Here is a 19938-nt window from a genome sequence, read left to right as displayed (position 1 = left end):
AGGCAGATAAACTACCCCAGAAGAAACACTGCATTTTCTCCAGCCAGTGACGTAGCATGGGTTGCCAGTGCCCAGGGCTACACGGAAGGGAGGTAGAAAGGAGGGAAATGGACGATGTAAGCATGCACATTCAACTGCCTAACGGTGTCCATGTCATTCAGGAGATCAGAGCCACAGAGATAAGAAAAGAAGAGTTGTTCTGTTCTCTAGAGAGGTCACTTCCTGGTTCGTATGGAGAAGTCACTTTCAACAGAGCCCAACAACAGAAGCCCAGCTTTATTGAGGCAGCACCAGGTGTTGAAATTTTGTGCCCCCTAAAAATTTTGCACCCAGGACAACCATCCCTGTGCCCCCATGCTACACCATTGCCCCCACCAGAGGCACTACCCCCCGACTTCCATAAAATAAACAAGGAAGCAGACAAACCAATCCACTCCTCTAACACCTCATACACTATATAATACGCCATATACCATACAAGAGCAATAAAATGTTACATGTAACAAGCCAAGATGCAGGAGCAGAGCAATCTGAAGCACTGCAAGGGGACATGACTAGGGCCATAGGCATCAAGACTCAAGTCCAATCTTCACATTTACTCCACAACATAACCTTGTCACATTTTCCTATCTTTTGCAAGGTAATGGCAGGGGGGAAGAGGTGAAATTCAACTAGCATTTACCACATCAGGGGAAAGACTTGAGAATTGCCAGAGCCCTTGATATGCAGGTTTCACTTCCAGCATGAACTCACTTGAGTAGCCTTAGGGAAGCTTCCAGTCAGCTCCTCATTTGCAATATGGGTGTAATAATAGTAATGCCAGTCTCAGGGTTACTGAGATAATGCACGCACCATGTTCAGAGCACTCAAAAAGCGCTAAGTGTTATTATTCTAGGGCAAGTGCCAGCTATCCCTGCATGGGGGGACATTCATAAGTAAATATTTCCCACATTAAACTGAAGAGGCGTAATCATCTCTTTCCTACTGTAAACCTGCTAGAAGTAAACATAGAACTCAGGCCCTAATCACGCCTGTGTTATTATTATACAGCTGAGAAGCCGCAAATGGAGCCAAAGCACATTTTATTTATTTATTTTGGTCTCTTTACTGCAAAAGCAGGCCAAGGCTGCCATACCCTATAGGCAGAACCCCCAAGCCTTGCTTATTTGCTTTCATTACATAATTGTTTTTCATAATTCATACAGAAATGAAACACTCTCATATGACACATTCATTTCATAGATGTCTCTCTTTCCAAAACTACACACAAAGCTCACCGCATAAGGGACTAGGGTCTGCTTTTCCAAACATCAGCTGCCGCTGGCAGAAGGGGAAGTTCTAACGATTTGGGTTTCTCTCCAGTCTCAAGTTCAGTTCTCCATGTTTCCACATTAGTTTCTATTAATTATTTTTACAAAGTCCATATGAAAATCCACCATATTAGTGCAAATTTCTCCTACTATTTTTTTGCAAAGCAGTTTTCCATAATGTGGCACATTTTTGTGCATTGCTTTTATTAATGTGTGCATTTTCCTCTAAAGATGTACTTCCGCACATATTACTCAGCCGGAAAATTGCATTTTGAAATTTAGAGAACAACAAATTTCTAAAGACGGCTGTGTTTTGGTTCTCATATTGCTTCAATTTCAGTAAATCTACCTTCAGATGTGAGATGAATTGCATTTCTGCCCCAACTACTTATTTACAGCTGCTTATTTCCCAGTGTCAGGGAAGGAATACATTTTAAGAGAAATCACTCTTTACCTCTACGTTCTCAATTTCAGTGTTGGCCTTCTCCTTCTGGTTTCTAACGACAGATTATTCTGGAAATGGTTTGATCTGCTGGCATCAAACACTTCATATCAAGTATTATTAACTGACATTTGGAACAGGAAATTCCCCTCCAAAGCTGTCACTGATTCATTCAGTTTCTATTTTTACTAGACAAGGCCTATAATTTCACGTCACTGAAGAACACAGCCCGCCTATCGGTGTCTAGTCACCAAACCTGATAAAATGTCATGCTTCTGTTTAGCCTACCATGCAACACTTGATGAGTCATCCACCTTTTCATGCATTTTCTTAGGCTGATCCTCTCTATTCAAAGTCCTGCTGGTAGGTTGCTGTTGTAATGAGAAAGGAGTGGATAATACCAAACACCCAAGAAACACTCCACTCTTGATAAAGTGCAGCAAAAATCAGGAAACCCTAGGCAAACTGGGAAGCAATGGGGTACTTTCTCCTACAAGCAGATAGGATAACAAAAGATTAAACTTCTACATGTTATACTCCCTGATGAACAACCTGAGTGGTCCAAAATTTCTTGGGTATCAAACTTGTCCCCTACCCTTTGCTTCCAGCTTCCCCTATCCCATTTTTGATAAAGTGTCACATCCTCCAGATACATGACACTGGGCACAGATACTGGGCCTTCTCACCCACGAGGCAAGGTGAGATGACCGCTTCAGGCAGCAAAATACACAGGGAAGTGGATCTTGATGTATATCTTTATTCCCTCTTTGTTCCTGGTGCTGGTCTTCACTCCCCCCCCCCTTCTTCCCTGGAAGGGAAGAGGATGCCATTTTGTGGTTTGCCTCAAGTGCCAAAATGCATTGGGCCAGCCTTGTGCACACAGGCACACTCACACAGATACACAGTTGAGGTGTGTGGTGCCCAAGGTGAGCCATGTTACTATCAGAGGCAGAAACTATAGGAGAGAAGAGTTTGGAAAATAGATTCCTACTCTCTCATAGCGGAGTCAAGCACACTGGCAATTGCTCCAAGCACATTAAAAGTTGGTTAGATTTACATCTGCTATCATCCACCTTTAAACAAATGTTCCCCACCAAAATACTTAGGCTAGAATAAATCACACTTAGCTTTGCAAACAAATGGTTTTACTCACAGAATTTCCAGAAGTTACAGCAAATAGGTCTCCATCCACTGGTACCAAAACAAAAATTTAAAATGTTCCAAACAACTTAAAAAGAAAAGTACTTGGTTCTGTACCTACGTATAATCTTTGGGTTAGCAAAGATGCAGGCTTTGAAATTTCCCTTTTGGAGAAATTCAGTTCACTTGCAGCATTTCCTGAGTTGGGAGCCAAACTACATGGCTCTTTCCTCAATTGCTCCAGGAAGTATGAAGAAATGGGGAGAGGAGAACATAGGCTGCTGAGAGCCTACGAAGCCACACCCACTTGCAACCTGCAACTCTTTCATGCACTCAAGTCAAAGTCAGTAACTGTATATTGCAACAGAAAATCCTACAAACACCCTTCCCTATCCCCACCAGTAAAAATACAAGGATAATACATTAAAATATAAGGCATTTGCAACCCTTTAATGACACCCAAATTCAGCCACCAGACTCTGCCTAATGGTAGAGCCGGCCCTACAGCATCCAGGTGAAGAGAGCTGTGAAAATAGGACCTTTCAAAGCCTGCAAAATCAACTTAATATAACCTTGAGCCTGAATTAGCATGGCCTTCATACCAAGCACCACCTGAGAGCTGTTAATTGGCAACACTTGGCGCTTGCATTGCAGAGAGATTGCATTTTCCAAGCGTTCGGTCTGCAATATTCTCTCACTTGGGGAAATGTGATGATTTGCCCAGCTAGTCGTGCTACTGCAGTGCTGATTGTTCATTCTGTGCTTGTTCAAATGAAGGAGAACAGCAAGTCTAGCTCCTCTCCCACCCCTGCATGTGCCAATATTCATTCCACTGCTCAGCACTTCAAAGGTATGGGGAGCCTGAACCTATTTGCATTTGGCTAATTCCAGGATCCATTGTATTCTCAGGGCTGTTCAGCTAGTCAGCAATGCTGTGTTCCTCATTTTTCGGAATGAAATACTTCTCTGAATTTATAGCTCTCATTGTGTGTGCCTGGTACGGGATTTACCTGCAGGGGTCAATTCAGCAACAGCTGGCAAATGTCTCTGGAGCACTCACAATGCCACACTATACGCATCTGATTCGGCGTGTAGTCGGCAGATCTTACCTTTGCTGACTTCAGAACAGCAGGGTAGTTGGCAGGTGAGAGCAATAACGAAAATAAGACCTGTCTTAATTTACCTGTGATGGACTTGATTCTTGAGCTTTAAAGGAATCACAAGCATCACAACCATATATCCCCCAGACCCACATTAAAATGTTGTTTCCCCTTCATGGAATATTAACTTTGCCATGGATTGCTTGCACCGCTGAAGTTAAAGCTGATTGAGGGGACTATTAGGATTAGAAAAACCACCGTTCTGTGTAAGGAAGCCTCACAGAACACAACAGTATTTACTTCTGAGAAAAGGCATACAGGATTGCACTTGCAACCTGATTATGATTATGATTATGAAATGATTATTCAGCACAGAGCTTACTCGTCTATTTAATATTACCCAACAAATAGAGAACATACATGGATCGTGAAAAATCTGGAACCACAGGGAGCCCCTTGGCTCCATCACTGCTTGTTTTCCATAGTCAGTGAAGACTTGGATATTTTAATGAGCTTTCGCAATGTATGTTCTGAATATCTTTTCTGAAATTGGTTCTGTGTTGTAGCATGCTGTTTTATTCTTGATATTTTTATGCCGTGGATTTTGGAGTACTGTGCCTGTCTATATTTTGGTGAGATTGCACAGCTTAGCAAATAAGCCTGCAAAACACACTAGCTCCCCCCCCCCAAAAAAGTAGAATGCTGGAGGCTGACCTTTGTTACTGCCAGATGACCTGTCTATTGAGCTTTGGTCCCAATTTGCTTGCACAAAGTTTTCACTGAGGTTAAATGATGCTCATTCTTTACTGAACTGTTTGCTTTGATCTGTTTGCAGGGAGGCAAACATGCATCTTTATTTATCTTTATTGTTTAGGGAAGCTTTTAATGTTTAATAGACTATTGCATTTTAATATTTTGTTGGAAGCCGCCCTGAGTGGCTGGGGAAACCCAGCCAGATAGACGGGGTATAAATAATAAATTGTTGTTGTTGTTGTTGTTGTTGTTAAGAGGTGGCCATACACCTTCCTGTCAATTGTTTATCCCACATTTTTAGTCCCTTCCCTCATCACTTTCCTAACTGTGATCCACTTCAGTTGCACTAACCAACTGAACTGAACCAACTGCACTAACCAACCAGCCTGCAATCATATCCCTCCCGCAAAATATCAACAGACTGGAGGTAACCAGAAAAGGAACTGAAAGCTCAAGTCCTCCTCCGGTAGCAGCAGCAGCAGCAACCTGCTTACTGCCCTTCTGTGCTTGGCCTGGAAGAAGAGGCTTCCTTCTGCTGTTCCCTTGGTTTTTATACTGGCTGCTGAGGAGGGATGGAGTGCCCACTTGCCCTCTTAAGGTAAAGGTAAAGCGAACCCTGACCATTAGGTCCAGTCGTGACCGACTCTGGGGTTGCGCGCTCATCTCGCTTTATTGGCCGAGGGAGCCGGCGTTTGTCCGCAGACAGCTTCCGGGTCATGTGGCCAGCATGACTAAGCCGCTTCTGGCAAACCAGAGCAGCACACGGAAACGCCATTTACCTTCCCACCGGAGCAGTCCCTATTTATCTACTTGCACATGACGTGCTTTCGAACTGCTAGGTTGGCAGGAGCAGAGACCGAGCAACGGGAGCTCACCCCGTCACGGGGATTTGAACTGCCGACCTTCTGATCGGCAAGTCCTAGGCTCTGTGGTTTAACCCACAGCGCCACCCGTGTCCCTTCACTTGCCCTCTTACCAGCAGGTAATTTCCCATTTTCTGTGCCTACCAGGCGAGTACTTATTTGCAAGGTGGAGAATAGGGATGCGGAAGAAAGTTGATTCAGTTTGCATTTAAACGTGGGCATAATTAACACATGCTTCCTGAAATGATATGCAAACAAAGACATAAACATCCTTTGAAATCCACACCTCTTAATTTTGCAGTGCAGATCTGCACCCCCAATCTACATGTTGCAACCCCAACATAAAGGCTTCTTGAAACAGATTCCACACAGTGGCTGCTCCAGGAGCAGCTGCAAGCTTTGCTACATAAGCTGCTTGCACCATGTGGGTTTTTTCCCATTCCATCTCCAGACATGCCACCTAGTCTTTCTGATTCCATGAAATTGTGCCTGTAATAAAAAAGATGACATGACAGTGTGCCATTAGGAGCGTTTGAAGCGGGTTGTGATTACAGTGTATCTGAAGTGCCCTGGATAATTTACAATATTATAGGTGTATTAAACCAAAAATACAGGGTGTCTTCTGTGAGGTGTATGAAAACTCCAATTTGTATTAAGCATTTGATGGCATCTGGGGCTGAAACACCTGGTGTATGGTGCTTCAGAGACAATGTAATCACAGGGGAGATGCCACATCTCAATGGGTCTTTATTTTGTCTCATCAACGCAATCTCAGCTCTGTTTCTCCATCCCATTCAGCATCAAGCTATCATAATAAATGTCTCTTGGACTCGACAGAACCTTTTCATCTTGCAAGAGGCGAGTCAAATTGTTTCTGTGAGCCATCTGCCATCTTCTAGTGAAAACCAATGTGTGAGCTACTTAACAGCAAACAACCACCATATATCAGTCCTCCTACCACACACCAGCAGAGGAGCAAGGATTCAAAATGGGTGACTGCCCCAGGCCAGTCGATGTCTCCAACTTAATTGGTGGCCCAAGCTTCTCTTGGGATAAGGAATCTATGCCCAGAGAATACAGAGGAGAGAATATGTGAGGACAATCTAGTAAACCAGCTTAAATTTCTGCACAGCACTGGGACACCCTTCCGAAGCAGCCTTGTGCAGTTAAGGATGGGGGAGAAACTGACCTGATTTGCACTTCTCGAAGCAATATGTGAACCAAAACACAATGGTTCTTTGATCCCTTCCAATCAGGGTTCAGGCCTCATCATGGGACTGAAACTGCCTTGGTCGCACTGGTTGATGATCTCCGGCGAGCTAGGGACAAAGGTGAGAGTTGTTTCCTAGTTCTGCTGGATCTCTCAGCGGCCTTTGATACAATCGACCATAACATCCTTCTGGACCGTCTAGAGGGGTTGGGAGCTGGGGGCACTGTTATACAGTGGTTTCGCTCCTTTCTCCTGGGCCGTGTTCAGAAAGTGGTGGTGGGGGATGAGTGTTCAGACCCTTGGGCCCTCACTTGTGGGGTGCCTCAGGGTTCCGTCCTCTCCCCCATGCTTTTTAACATCTATATGAAGCCGCTGGGAGAGATCATCAGGGGGTTTGGACTGGGTGTCCATCAATATGCAGATGATACCCAGCTCTACCTTTCTTTCAAATCAGAACCAGTGAAGGCGGTGAAGGTCCTGTGTGAGTGCCTGGAGGCGGTTGGAGGATGGATGGCGGCTAATGGATTGAAGTTGAATCCTGACAAGACAGAAGTACTGTTTTTGGGGGACAGGGGGCGGGCTGGTGTGGAGAACTCCCTGGTCCTGAATGGGGTAACTGTGCCCCTGAAGGACCAGGTGCGTAGCCTGGGAGTCATTTTGGACTCACAGCTGTCCATGGAGGCGCAGGTCAATTCTGTATCCAGGGCAGCTGTCTACCAACTCCACCTGGTACGCAGGCTGAGACCCTACCTGCCCGCTGACTGTCTGGCCAGAGTGGTGCATGCTCTAGTTATCTCCCGCTTGGACTACTGCAATGCGCTCTACGTGGGGCTACCTTTGAAGGTGACTCGGAAACTACAACTAATCCAGAATGCGGCAGCTAGACTGGTGACTGGGGGCGGCCGCCGAGACCACATAACACCGGTCTTGAAAGACCTACATTGGCTCCCAGTACGTTTCCGAGCACAATTCAAAGTGTTGGTGTTGACCTTTAAAGCCCTAAACGGCTTCGGCCCAGTATACCTGAAGGAGCGTCTCCACCCCCATCGTTCTGCCCGGACACTGAGGTCCAGCGCCGAGGGCCTTCTGGCGGTTCCCTCATTGCGAGAAGCGAAGCTACAGGGAACCAGGCAGAGGGCCTTTTCGGTGGTGGCGCCCGCCCTGTGGAATGCCCTCCCATCGGATGTCAAGGTGATGGACAACTACCTGACATTCAGAAAACATCTTAAGGCGGCCCTATTCAGGGAAGCTTTTAATGTATGATATTTTAGTGTTTTTTGGTTTCTGTGGAAGCCGCCCAGAGTGGCTGGGGAAACCCAGCCAGATGGGCGGGGTACAAATAATAAATTATTATTATTATTATTATTATTATTGAAACTCGCACTCGTCTGAATTTTGCAGTGCTGTTATTCAACCAGTACATTTCTGAGCACAATTCAAAGTGTTGGTGCTGACCTTTAAAGCCCTAAACAGCCTCGGTCCTCTATACCTGAAGGAGCATCTCCACCCCCATCGTTCAGCCCGGACACTGAGATCCAGCGCCGAGGGCCTTCTGGTGGTTCCCTCACTGTGAGAAGTGAGGTTACAGGGAACCAAGCAGAGGGCCTTCTCAGTAGAGGCATCCACCCTGTGGAACGCCTTCCCAGCAAATGTCAAGGCAATAAACAACTGTTTTACTTTTAAAAGACAACTGAAGGCAGCCCTGTTTAGGGAAGTTTTTAATGTCTGATGCTGTATTGTTTTTAATATTCAGTTGGAAGCTGCCCAGAGTGGCTGGGGAAACCCAGCCAGATAGGCAGGGTATAAATAATAAATTATTAGTATTAGTATTATTAGTATTAATATTATTGTTGCTGTTGTTGTTATTCAGCCAGCCACTGTGTGCAAAAATGCATATGTTAGGGCAAAGCATGCATAAAAACTACAGAAAAACTAGATGCATTGTACTGGGGAAAATTGCTTTCAAAAATGTGCATACTAATCAAAACTGCATGCAGAATGTGTATATTAGGAGGAATTCACTCTCAAATCCTGACTAATTTCCACAATAAATTTTTTTTAAGCACAAATTGCTGTGGAAATCTGAATTTACGTATGGAAATCTGAGAAACTGAAAGAAACCTACATTGATTAATCAACTTCCTATGCGCAGCTAGGACAGAATTTTCATTACTCCACTGAAATGTACAAAGCAGCCACCTCTGGCTGTCCCATCTCTGAAATGGCTTAATTTTAAATAGCTCTTTTTTCTGTACTCGGCCCCCTGACTGCCCACTCAAGTTCTAATGCTGAGATGGAACCAAGAAGAAGAAGAAGAAGAAGAAGAAGAAGAAGAAGAAGAAGAAGAAGAAGAAGAAGAAGAAGAAGAGGAGGAGGAGGAGGAGGAGGAGGAGGAGGAGGAGGAGGAGTTTGGATTTGATATCCCGCTTTATCACTACCCGAAGGAGTCTCAAAGCGGCTAACAATCTCCTTTCCCTTCCTCCCCCACAACAAACACTCTGTGAGGTGAGTGGGGCTGAGAGACTTCAGAGAAGTGTGACTGGCCCGAGGTCACCCAGCAGCTGCATGTGGAGGAGCGGAGACGCGAACCCGGTTCCCCAGATTATGAGTCTACCGCTCTTAACCACTACACCACACTGACTCTTGTGTCATCAATCATATTCTCAGAGAAGATACACACACACAGTCAATTATGCTACAGATTGCTGTGCTCACATAGTATGCGATGTAGCTAATTTTTCTTATTATTATTCTCCTCACCCACACCCAAAAGAAGCCCTGAGCTACTTAAGGGGCAAGCCATTGTGTACTCTTAGAATGCCAACATCACACAGTATTTAAAATTTCCCATACATTATCACATGCCGTGAAATGCCCCAGCAAATGTCTCACTATTTTTCTGCACAATCTTTCTATAAAGTCTCCATCATTTCTCATTGCAAACCTCCTGTATATTGTTGTTGTTTAGTCATTTAGTCGTGTCCGACTCTTCGTGACCCCATGGACCAGAGCACGCCAGGCACTCCTGTCTTCCATTGCCTCCTGCAGTTTGGTCAGACTCATGTTTGTAGCTTCGAGAACACCGTCCAACCATCTCATCCTCTGTCGTCCCCTTCTCCTTGTGCCCTCCATCTTTCCCAGCATCAGGGTCTTTTCCAGGGAGTCTTCTCTTCTCATGAGGTGGCCAAAGTATTGGAGCCTCAGCTTCAGGATCTGTCCTTCCAGGGAGCATCCCAATATGCATCATATCCCTGTTACTTTTAACACTTTTCATAATCTCACGGTAACCCTGTCACCATTGCGACATAGCCTTATGCTTCTCCATCCTCTGGTCTTTCCTGCAATCAACTGAGGGATGCATTGACATTTGCTTCAGGCAACTACCCTCCTCCCAGCATTAGCTTAAACAAATTCTGGCCTCTTTTTACAAAGGTCACAACCCGATCAGTTTGGCAGCCTCAGGAGGGAGTGTTATCTCCTGGATGTCTAAAAAAAGAAAAGAAAAAAGCCCCAAAGACTGGGCTCACTGCTAGTCAATGGACAATTTACAATCAGCGGTGAAATGAACCAATTTACACAAATAAGCATTGGCTCATCTTTTCTTCCTTTTGGAAAAGATGACAAGTCTACACTTTAGGCCCCATTGGCTCTCTTATAGACTTGTAACAGGTTGTGCTTGCTTGCTAACAGATGTTCTGGGGCTGAAAATATCTCTTAGTGGCTGTGTTTGAGAAATCCAATGGCAAGAGCACTACAAACACACCTGAGGGCATCCCCCTCCTCCCCATATGTAACTATAAGTAGAGGGAACTTGCTGTCTATTATCTATCTATCTATCTATCTATCTATCTATCTATCTATCTATCATCTATCTATCTATCACAAAGTTAGCCTCTTTGCATTCTGTATCCAGTGGACTCCAGCCACAACTTTCATTTTTCTGGAGAAACTGCACACCTGTTCTCAAAAGGCTGATACAGTCACTGTCAATTAATTAACTAATCATGGAATGCATAGGATGTTGCTATTTGCTAACCGTCCTCCCGTATCATCCTGCCTAACGATATGGAGAATTTACAAACATGACGTGCAGTTATGTGGATACATGTATCCTGTTGAATGCACAGTGACTTTTCTCTGAGCAGGCATATAGTACACTACTAGATTGTGCTGTGAGCTGTTTAAATTATGTTTGCCAATTTTACCAAAGGGGGATATATTGTGCCCAACAATTTGCAAAACTCGTTAAAATCCGAGTTTGCATTTTTGTTCAAATCAACTGCATTTATAATGCAATCTAAGCAGTTCCGTCTTCAAGCAAACATGTTTTTATATATTTTATGGCTACAAGTTTGCATTAGTTCAAGCCTGGAAGGCAAGCTACATCCCAGCCAGAAATTCTCTTCCTTGTTTTTGCAACACCCTGGCCGCAGTCCAAGATAACCTCAGGCATGCACACTTAGGTCCACCCCAATCAATGTCTGGGATTGCAGCTCTTTCTAGTACACTTTCTTTGTTGCAATCCAGAGCTGCCCATAATAGATAATGAATATCCAAAAAAAATCCTCAGATCTGCTATGGCATCTCCCAAACTAGAAAGATATGTGGTATGAACTAAACTGCATGCTTAAAATTAATTTTTAAAATAGCAGCTGATGTAATCTCCAAGCATATTAAAATATTTAGTACAATAGGCCATCTTTTTTATGCCCTCAGTGCTTTCTGCAGATACACAAAACAACAAGCATTAATCAGGTGTCACACCTGCTCCACATCACAAGAACACGCGCCAAAAAATCTGGTCTGACAGATGTGACTTGGAATCTTTGACCATTAAAAAAATAATAATTCCTCTTTCCTTTTCTCCCCTCTCAGAGGCTGAGCTGCTTTCTTATCTCCCCTTATCAACGCATCAAAAGTTAGGAGCCCTGCCTATCCCTTTCCCACCTGTAGTGGCAGCTGGCAACATACTGACTTGGTAGGGCTGCAATTTCTAGCCTTCCTGTTTTCCTCGCAAATAGGACTAGTACAGCACTTACTTAGGAAACATGTGCAGGGTGCCTTTGTCTCCTCTCTTTAAAAAAAAAAAAAATCAATCATTTTCTGCACATCCGTGGACAGGAAAATACTAGCATATTTTAGCTGTGTAGGAACCTGTGATTCTTTGTTTTTTTTTTTAAATGGCAGCTTCCATGTAGGATGGCCCAAGTATGATTTCGGACAAGGTTGACTCCATACCTCTTATTAAAGCCATACCACATGATGTAAGTATTCCTGCAAATAGAGGACCACCCTCTTTAAGGTAGGACACATGGTTTCTTTATACCGGTTCAGTTTCAGCAACGACATTCCAATAATGTTCTATGTCTTTATCAAAGATTTGGTGCAGGCTTTGATGCAGGTTTTGTTGGACTCCCCATCGTTATTCCTGCATTGCAGGGGTTTTGATTAGATGGCCCTTGGGGTCCCTTTCCATTTCTACAGTTCTATGATTCTATGATTGTACAGCTTGTCTAGTTACATGCGGCCTCTCATGGGTTATCAAGTGGCCGACAGTGCAATCAGATGCAGATAATTGTGCGGCTGAATCAACGGACCACATCCCTGACACATTCCCTATATGTTTCCCTAGTGCATTCTGGATGTTTTGCTGAATCCCCATCAGAAAGCTGAAAGCAGCTGTTGATCCTTGCTAGAAATCAGCCTTTCCTTCTCCCTGCTTTCCCCCTCCCTTTGATTTTGGTGTGGCACAGAAAGGGGGCTTGCTGTGCACAGCTCTGGGTAATCACTGGGTTCTCCATATGCTAGCCTGGTTATTCTTCGCCTCCCTTGGTGCAGAGAATCATACCACCTCCCAAGTCACATCCAGAATCTTCTACTAGGGTTCTTAATCAAGAGGAAAGCGAGTGGAGAATGTGTACGTTTTGGTTACGTGCCGTTCAGGGACTATCGCATTGTGCACATCTGAGGAGCATCAGAGCAAAGCTGCTATCATCTCTCTGACAGATTGAGAAGAAAGCATGAACAGGGAGTTGGGAAGGAATCTGCATTAGTGATTTGTAGGTAGCACTTCCTCGGGCCTCCTGCTAAGATGCATAAAGAGAATGTTGCTAATACATTTTTATTCTGTGTGTGAGATGGAGAACTCCACAACTGACAAGCCTACAATCACATATATTTTTTTTAGAGTTACAGGAATCTATTCTTTTGTTCAATAATACATTTCTGAATCTAATGCATTAGCAGCCCTTGGAGGTGAATCTAAGGCAGTGTTTCCCAACCACTGTTCCGCGGCACACTAGTGTGCCGCGAGATGTTGCCTGGTGTGCCGCGAGATGTTGCCTGGAGGGAGGCGGGCGAGTCGGGCGGCGAGAGGCGGGGCGGCGGCGGCGAGGAGAGGCCGCCCAGCGCGGGGCTCTCGCCGTCTGCCTGCCTGGCTGCCTGCGAGCTCGGCGGGCAGTGCCTCTGTCCGCAGCGCCCGCCTCGCGGCTCTCATTCCCTGCCCCTGCCAAAGCTCACCCAGCCAAGCAGCGCTCTCCTTCCTGCCTCGCTTTGCTGCCTCCTCCCCCCCCCACCCCCAAAGCTTGGAGGTTCCCCGGCAAGGGGGAGGGAAAAAAATTGAAACTTACACTTTCGTGCGTCCCTCCCGGCGTGACGCTGCGCACTGACGTCACGGGGCTGTAATGGTGGTGTGCCTCGAGATTTTTTTCATCAAACAAGTGTGCCTTTGCCCAAAAAAGGTTGGGAAACACTGATCTAAGGGATCCTAGATTGATCAGACTTGGTTTTCAAGGACTTACAAAATGAGTGCTCAATATTATTGTTACTTTTCTTTTCTCGTTGACTCTTCTTTCCACTGGGTACTAGCATATTTTAGCTGTGTAGGAACCTGTGATTCTTTATGTTTGTTTTTTTTTAAATGGCATCTTATAGCAAAGATCAAGAGACAGGTGCTAGCAATATCAGTTGCTCAGCAAATATGATAAAGAACTGGAGCAAGCAAGCAATTATATGATAAAATGGGATCAAAATATTTGGGGAAACAGGCCTTTAGATATCTGAGGTGATGCTCACAAGTTTTCTTTCAGTATAGGAATAAAAGGGAATTGGTTTAAGATGACAAGCAAGTGGTCTCCAGCCCAGATACAAAAATATATATATCCAAATATATGTTGGAAGTGCCAAAAAGAATAAGGAGATTTCCTTCACATGTGGTGGCATTGTGACAAGACAAAGAAGTATTTGGAGTGGGGACAGGGCTGACCCAGGATGTCTTGCCACTTTCAGGCAAAACTGAAAATGCTGCCCCCTTTACCATCTCCTCATCCTCCATGTGTACCTGCCTCCTCCTCTATCACTGAGCACTGCACAGGAGGAGGAGGAGGAGGAGGAGGAGGAGGAGGAGGAGGAGGAAGAGTTTGGATTTGATATCCCGCTTTATCACTACCCGAAAGAGTCTCAAAGCAGCTAACATTCTCCTTTCCCTTCCTCCCCCACAACAAACACTCTGTGAGGTGAGTGAGGCTGAGAGACTTCAGAGAAGTGTGACTAGCCCAAGGTCACCCAGCAGCTGCATGTGGAAGAGCAGAGACACGAACCTGGTTCACCAGATTACGAGTCTACTACTCTTAACCACTATACCACACTGGCAAGTGGAGGCAAGTGGTAGTGGTGGCAAAGGGTATGGCTGGGTGACCAGTGTGGTATAGTGGTCTTAAGGGTATCTGCTGCTGATGATAATGATGATAATGATGATGACAATGACAGAAAACAAGAAATGATAAAATGAAAGGTAGCCCTCAATGACTTGTTACCACAGGAGTGGACAGATTTTAGACTTGCTACTTTGTTTTGCGCTAGAAACCTGGAGTCTATCTGGAGCAAGGTGCAAAATAATATCTCAGGAAGGTAGGGATAAAACTGCATAAGAAGGCATGCATGCTTAGCCCAGGAATTTATTTTCCATACCAGAACTGGAGCTCACACACAAATCTGCTCTTGTTCCTGTGCCTCCCGCCCCCGCCTGGCCCCCCGCCCTCTTTCAAGCTTTCATGGGTAGCTTCGAGATGACTGGTTTATTGAACATTGTGATTTGTTTGAAGGGAGATCAGATGGCATTGGATATTTTATTAGCATTCATTCTGAATTGTTTGTGGGGAGGTTAGATGATGTTGTGTCAAAGCAAGGGGAAATATAAATATAGCTGAGAAATATAACAAGTTTTACTGGAAATCCCAACAAGAGCAGTGCAGAAATGTATTTTCTTTGTCTTTGATTTGATTTCATATTCGTGAATAAAAACAAACACAAACCAGCTATAAAAAGATTTATCTCCTATCTTTCGCATACTTAAAAACAAACAAACAAAGGAAATAACCCCTTATTTTCAATGCGTGCTGTTGCCATCTAGTGTTAAGTATATGCAATTTGCTTAAAGCTCTGTTTTCTGTACGTTGCAACAATAACCACTATTTGGTGATACAGTGGTACCTCGGGTTAAGAACTTAATTCGTTCTGGAGGTCCGTTCTTAACCTGAAACTGTTCTTAACCTGAGGTACCACTTTAGCTAATGGGGCCTCCTGCTGCCGTTGTGCCACCGCTGCATGATTTCTGTTCTCATCCTGAAGCAAAGTTCTTAACCCGAGGTACTATTTCTGGGTTAGTGGAGTCTGTAACCTGAAGCATCTGTAACACGAGGTATCACTGTACTTGCACTGCAAATTTAAAATGACTTAACAGTTATTACCTTCCCTGATGGAAAGTATATTTCTGTGACCTGTGCTAAAACCTCTGTCAGAACAAGCACTTATGCATGTTCAGAATTGAAGCCTTCCAATATTTCAAGGAGTCTGTCTAGTTTTTACAATATGATTGAAGATGCAGAACAGTTCTGTTTTGCAACAAACAATTGAGGGGACACAAAATGACTTCGAATACAGTAATTCTTTCAAGGCCTTGCACTGTTGACTGAAGCCTGCATACAATCTCACTCGGGTGGAAAACCTGCCTGTTGAACAATTTGTATGCCTCTGGAAACAGTCCTTTCTTTCTCGTTTTCTGCCTTTCTTATGTCAGGAGAGGTTGTAAACCTTTGCTAACACCCTCCATTTCTTCCATTAACTCTGCTTGCTTATATGTACATACCGCTCCTTTTAAAGCCATTGTTTTGATGCGGTCGAATTCAGACTACGCAACCAGCAATCTGATCTCACTATTGGCCGTGCCAACACACCATCGCTCAAGAAAGACAAGTTAGTAACGGAAAACTGCAGCTGCACAGCCAACGGTCACCCACAACGGTTATCATCAAATGAGTTCAGCCAGATGACGACAAGAGCGTCATTAATGACACAGAGACATGGGTAACAGATTGTGCACCTGCTCACAATTTTCTGTACAGTGCTTAGCACATGTTAAATGATTTCTATACAGTATGTTTATATCGTCACAGATTTAGCTGCATTCTTCTAATGTATTAGTATTAGCTGCATTCTTCTGCTGGTATAACAGAAGAGTCCAGTAATAAACCTTTTTGTCCATGCAAAACTCAGTGCCAATGTCTGCAGCCGACTCCTCATTGGTCATTTACTTTTCCGTGCTTGGCTCGTGGCTCTCCTCCCCTCATCTGTGCAGTGTGCTTTGTTTCTGCAGCATCAGTCAGAGGAGCTGAGCGGAGGTTCCTGTTGTGTGTGTGTCCAGAACACCGAGGCAGGATACCTGTGAGGATTCTGAAGAGACTTGTGAGCCAGTAAGGCATATGTGACATCATATAATTGAGATGTGGGCAGCTCCACTCACCTGTCTAATTTGGCCTGCAGGACTAGGATCTGATAAGGATCTGGCTGGTGGGTCTAGAAAGGTCCCTCACCCCTACAGCGCAGTGTTGTGGTTTGAGTGTTGTATTTGTCAGTTTGCATTTCTTAGTGCAGAAAGTATTGATGTGATATGCAGAGATCTTTTCTTTTCTAATTAATTCAAGAGGGTTCTGGAAGCTTCTCTGTGTGAAAGAAATAAGCAGAAGGTTCATGATGTTTGGGTTATTCCTTCATAGAAGCTGAGTACAGGTAGTTTAACCTGGTTCTCTTATCTCTTCTGTCAAGGTCATACTGACTATAAAAGTAGGCCCAGAAGGAGCCTGGGTTTCATTTTCTCTTTTTCTTTCCCTTCTGGCATGGTGTTCTGTACATGTATGCTTAGTATTAAGGTTTCGACTTATTTTAAGTTATTGTAAGTTTAAGTTAAGTCTGCTGCATCTGGATTTCTTATGAACAGTGCCAAACCTGAATGTGTTGGATTTGGCACTTCAGTAGCAGAAATACAATTGCCTCTGGTCTAATTTTTGGTCTCCACCCCCATCGTTCAACCCGGACACTGAGGTCCAGCGCCAAGGGCTTTCTGGCGGTTCCCTCACTGCGAGAAGCCAAGTTACAGGGAACCAGGCAGAGTTTTCAGTAGTGGCACCCGCCCTGTGGAACGCCCTCCCTCCAGATGTCAAAGAGAACAACAACTACCAGACTTTTAGATGACATCTGAAGGCAGCCCTTTTTAGGGAAGCTTTTAATGTTTGATGCATTACTGTATTTTAATATTTTGTTGGAAGCCGCCCAGAGTGGCTGGGGAAACCCAGCCAGATGGGTGGGATATAAATAATAAATTCTTATTCTTATTCTTATTCTTATTCTTCTATTTTGGGAATCCTGCAACGTGTTTAAGTTTTCATTCTGCTAAAGGTAAAGGTAAAGGGACCCCTGACCATTATTAGGTCCAGTTGTGGCCGACTCTGGGGTTGCAGCGCTCATCTTGCTTTACTGGCCGAGGGAGCCAGCGTACAGCTTCTGGGTCATGTGGCCAGCATGACTAAGCTGCTTCTGGCAAACCAGAGCAGCACACTGAAATACCATTGACCTTCCCGCCGGAGTGGTGCCTATTCATCTACTTGCACTTTGACATGCTTTCAAACTGCTAGGTTGGCATTCATTCTGCTAACTATTCATTTAAATCTACTCTGGATCACTATTGAGTAGAATTACATGACAGTATTAAGACTGAGAAAAGCAAGTTGCCTTGATCTCTGCAGAGGGACAAATAATCTAGATGCCAACCCTGCTTCTCCTTGCAAATGTTGGCTTGGATTTCCAGAAAGCACTCCTGTCCTGGCTTAGAACATAAGAATAGCCTGCTGGATCAGGCCAATGGCCAATCTAGTCTAGCATCCTGTTCTCAGTGACCAACCAGATGCCAGTGGGAAGCACGTAAACAGGATTCAATTATGTAAACAGGATTCAATTCCCCTCCTGCAGTTTCCAGCAACTGGTAAGAGGCACCTGAAAGCTGTGCTGGCTGCTCACTTGACAACCTCTGGCACAACTGGTGTCCAAAAACAGGCCGTCATGGAAGGAAGGGAAAGGTCTTTCTCCCACTTCCATTAATTCTCCCACTATTATGAACATCAACCAAACTTTCTTCAGCTATGTGTGCTTTACGGAACTCCTCAAAAGTGGTCACAATTAATTTCTTTATGATTATCCCATGTGCTTCCCAGTGGCAAAACGGTTGTGCTTACTTGCTGATTAATCTTTTTTTAAATAAAAAATAAAAAAATCCTGTTGGCTGAGAAAGCAAATGAGAAGGTCCACTTCTCACTGATGCAATTTGTAAAAGGGACAACACTACCTTGATCTCAGTCTCTTGTTTCCAGAGAATCCACACTGATGGTTTTGCAAAGTGTCTTTTGTCAAAGGAAAAGAAGTACCATGCCAAATTCTCCATTGACAGATGAATGAATGACTGCATGTTCCACTTTTGTAATGCTTTTCATCCATCCTCCCGTCTCGGAGATTTATAACCACAAAATTGCTGCCACCTCTGCTTCCCATTTCTGCCAGAAGAATTCACAACCGTCTCCAATTGTTGTACAATATGATTCTGCGGGTTCCCCTCTCCCCCTTAACAGCATGCTTCTGAATACTGCATTAATGTAAATCACTTGGTGGAACACTTGTTTGGCTGAAATTATGCATCATTAAATACACCAAAGAAAGATCTCAGTTGATACTGTTATGTAAAAAATGATGCCTTGTGCAGTTACATGCAAGGTCTGGTTTCTGCTGCTTTATTGTTTGAAGTAATCTGTCCTATACAGTACCTGAAAACATTTCCCCCTATTAACTACTTTGGATGAAAATGCTTTTTTGCCTTTAGTAAAAGAGGATTTCCTTATTGCAGCTGTAACAAACATGGTAGTTCTAGTCATCCAATTATTAAACCTTGACACATTTGGGCTGACTTCAAGCATGTGAGATCCACTTTGTGTTTTATTTAGAACTCCAAGATCTGCTAAGTGGACACAGATGCAAAACACGGAAACATCACTTGAGCCAGTCATGGGATCTTGGTTGGGATTCAAATGTTTTATACAGCTCCTACTGATTTTGCTGGGGGGAGTTGTATATTAGTTTCTTTTTCTTGTGTTCTGTAGGCTGCTCTGATAATTTTATTGAGGGTCAGGGCATGTTGCTTGGTATCCATCTTTCTTGAGAGACAGTGGAGTGAAGTCAAACTGCTGCTTTAATAAATAATAATAATAATAATAATAATAATAATAATAATAATAATAATAATAATTTTTTATTTATACCCCACCCTCCCTGGTTCAGAAAACCGGGCTCAGGACGGCTAACAACAAATTTAAAACACTTAATTGATGCAACAAAAAACAGCATAAAATACAGTATAAAACATGAATAACAATAAATTCAGAATTAAAAAAACAATTTAGGGGGGAAATCCATCCAATAAACACTAGATGATCACCAGGGCTAGCTGGCTAAATTAGTCCTATTTGGGCCAGCGAGGAGACCAGGGGAGAATTAGCTGTGGGATCCCAGAGCGGGTAATCTTCATAAAGAGGGGAGAGGGAGGGAAGGAAGGGGAATAAAAGATCAGGCTAAGTTCAAATTGAAAGCCAGGCAGAATAGCTCTGTCTTACAGGCCCTGCGGAAGGAAGTTAAATCCTGCAGGGCCCTGGTCTCATGGGACAGAGCATTCCACTAGGTCGGAGCCATCACTGAGAAGGCCCTGGCCCTGGTGGAGGATAATCTAACTTCCTTCGGGCTCGGT

The sequence above is a fragment of the Podarcis bocagei genome (assembly GCF_964188305.1).
Source record: "Podarcis bocagei genome assembly, chromosome: 3".
Classification (NCBI taxonomy): Eukaryota; Metazoa; Chordata; class Lepidosauria; order Squamata; family Lacertidae; genus Podarcis; species Podarcis bocagei.
This window is presented reverse-complemented; position numbering follows the sequence as displayed.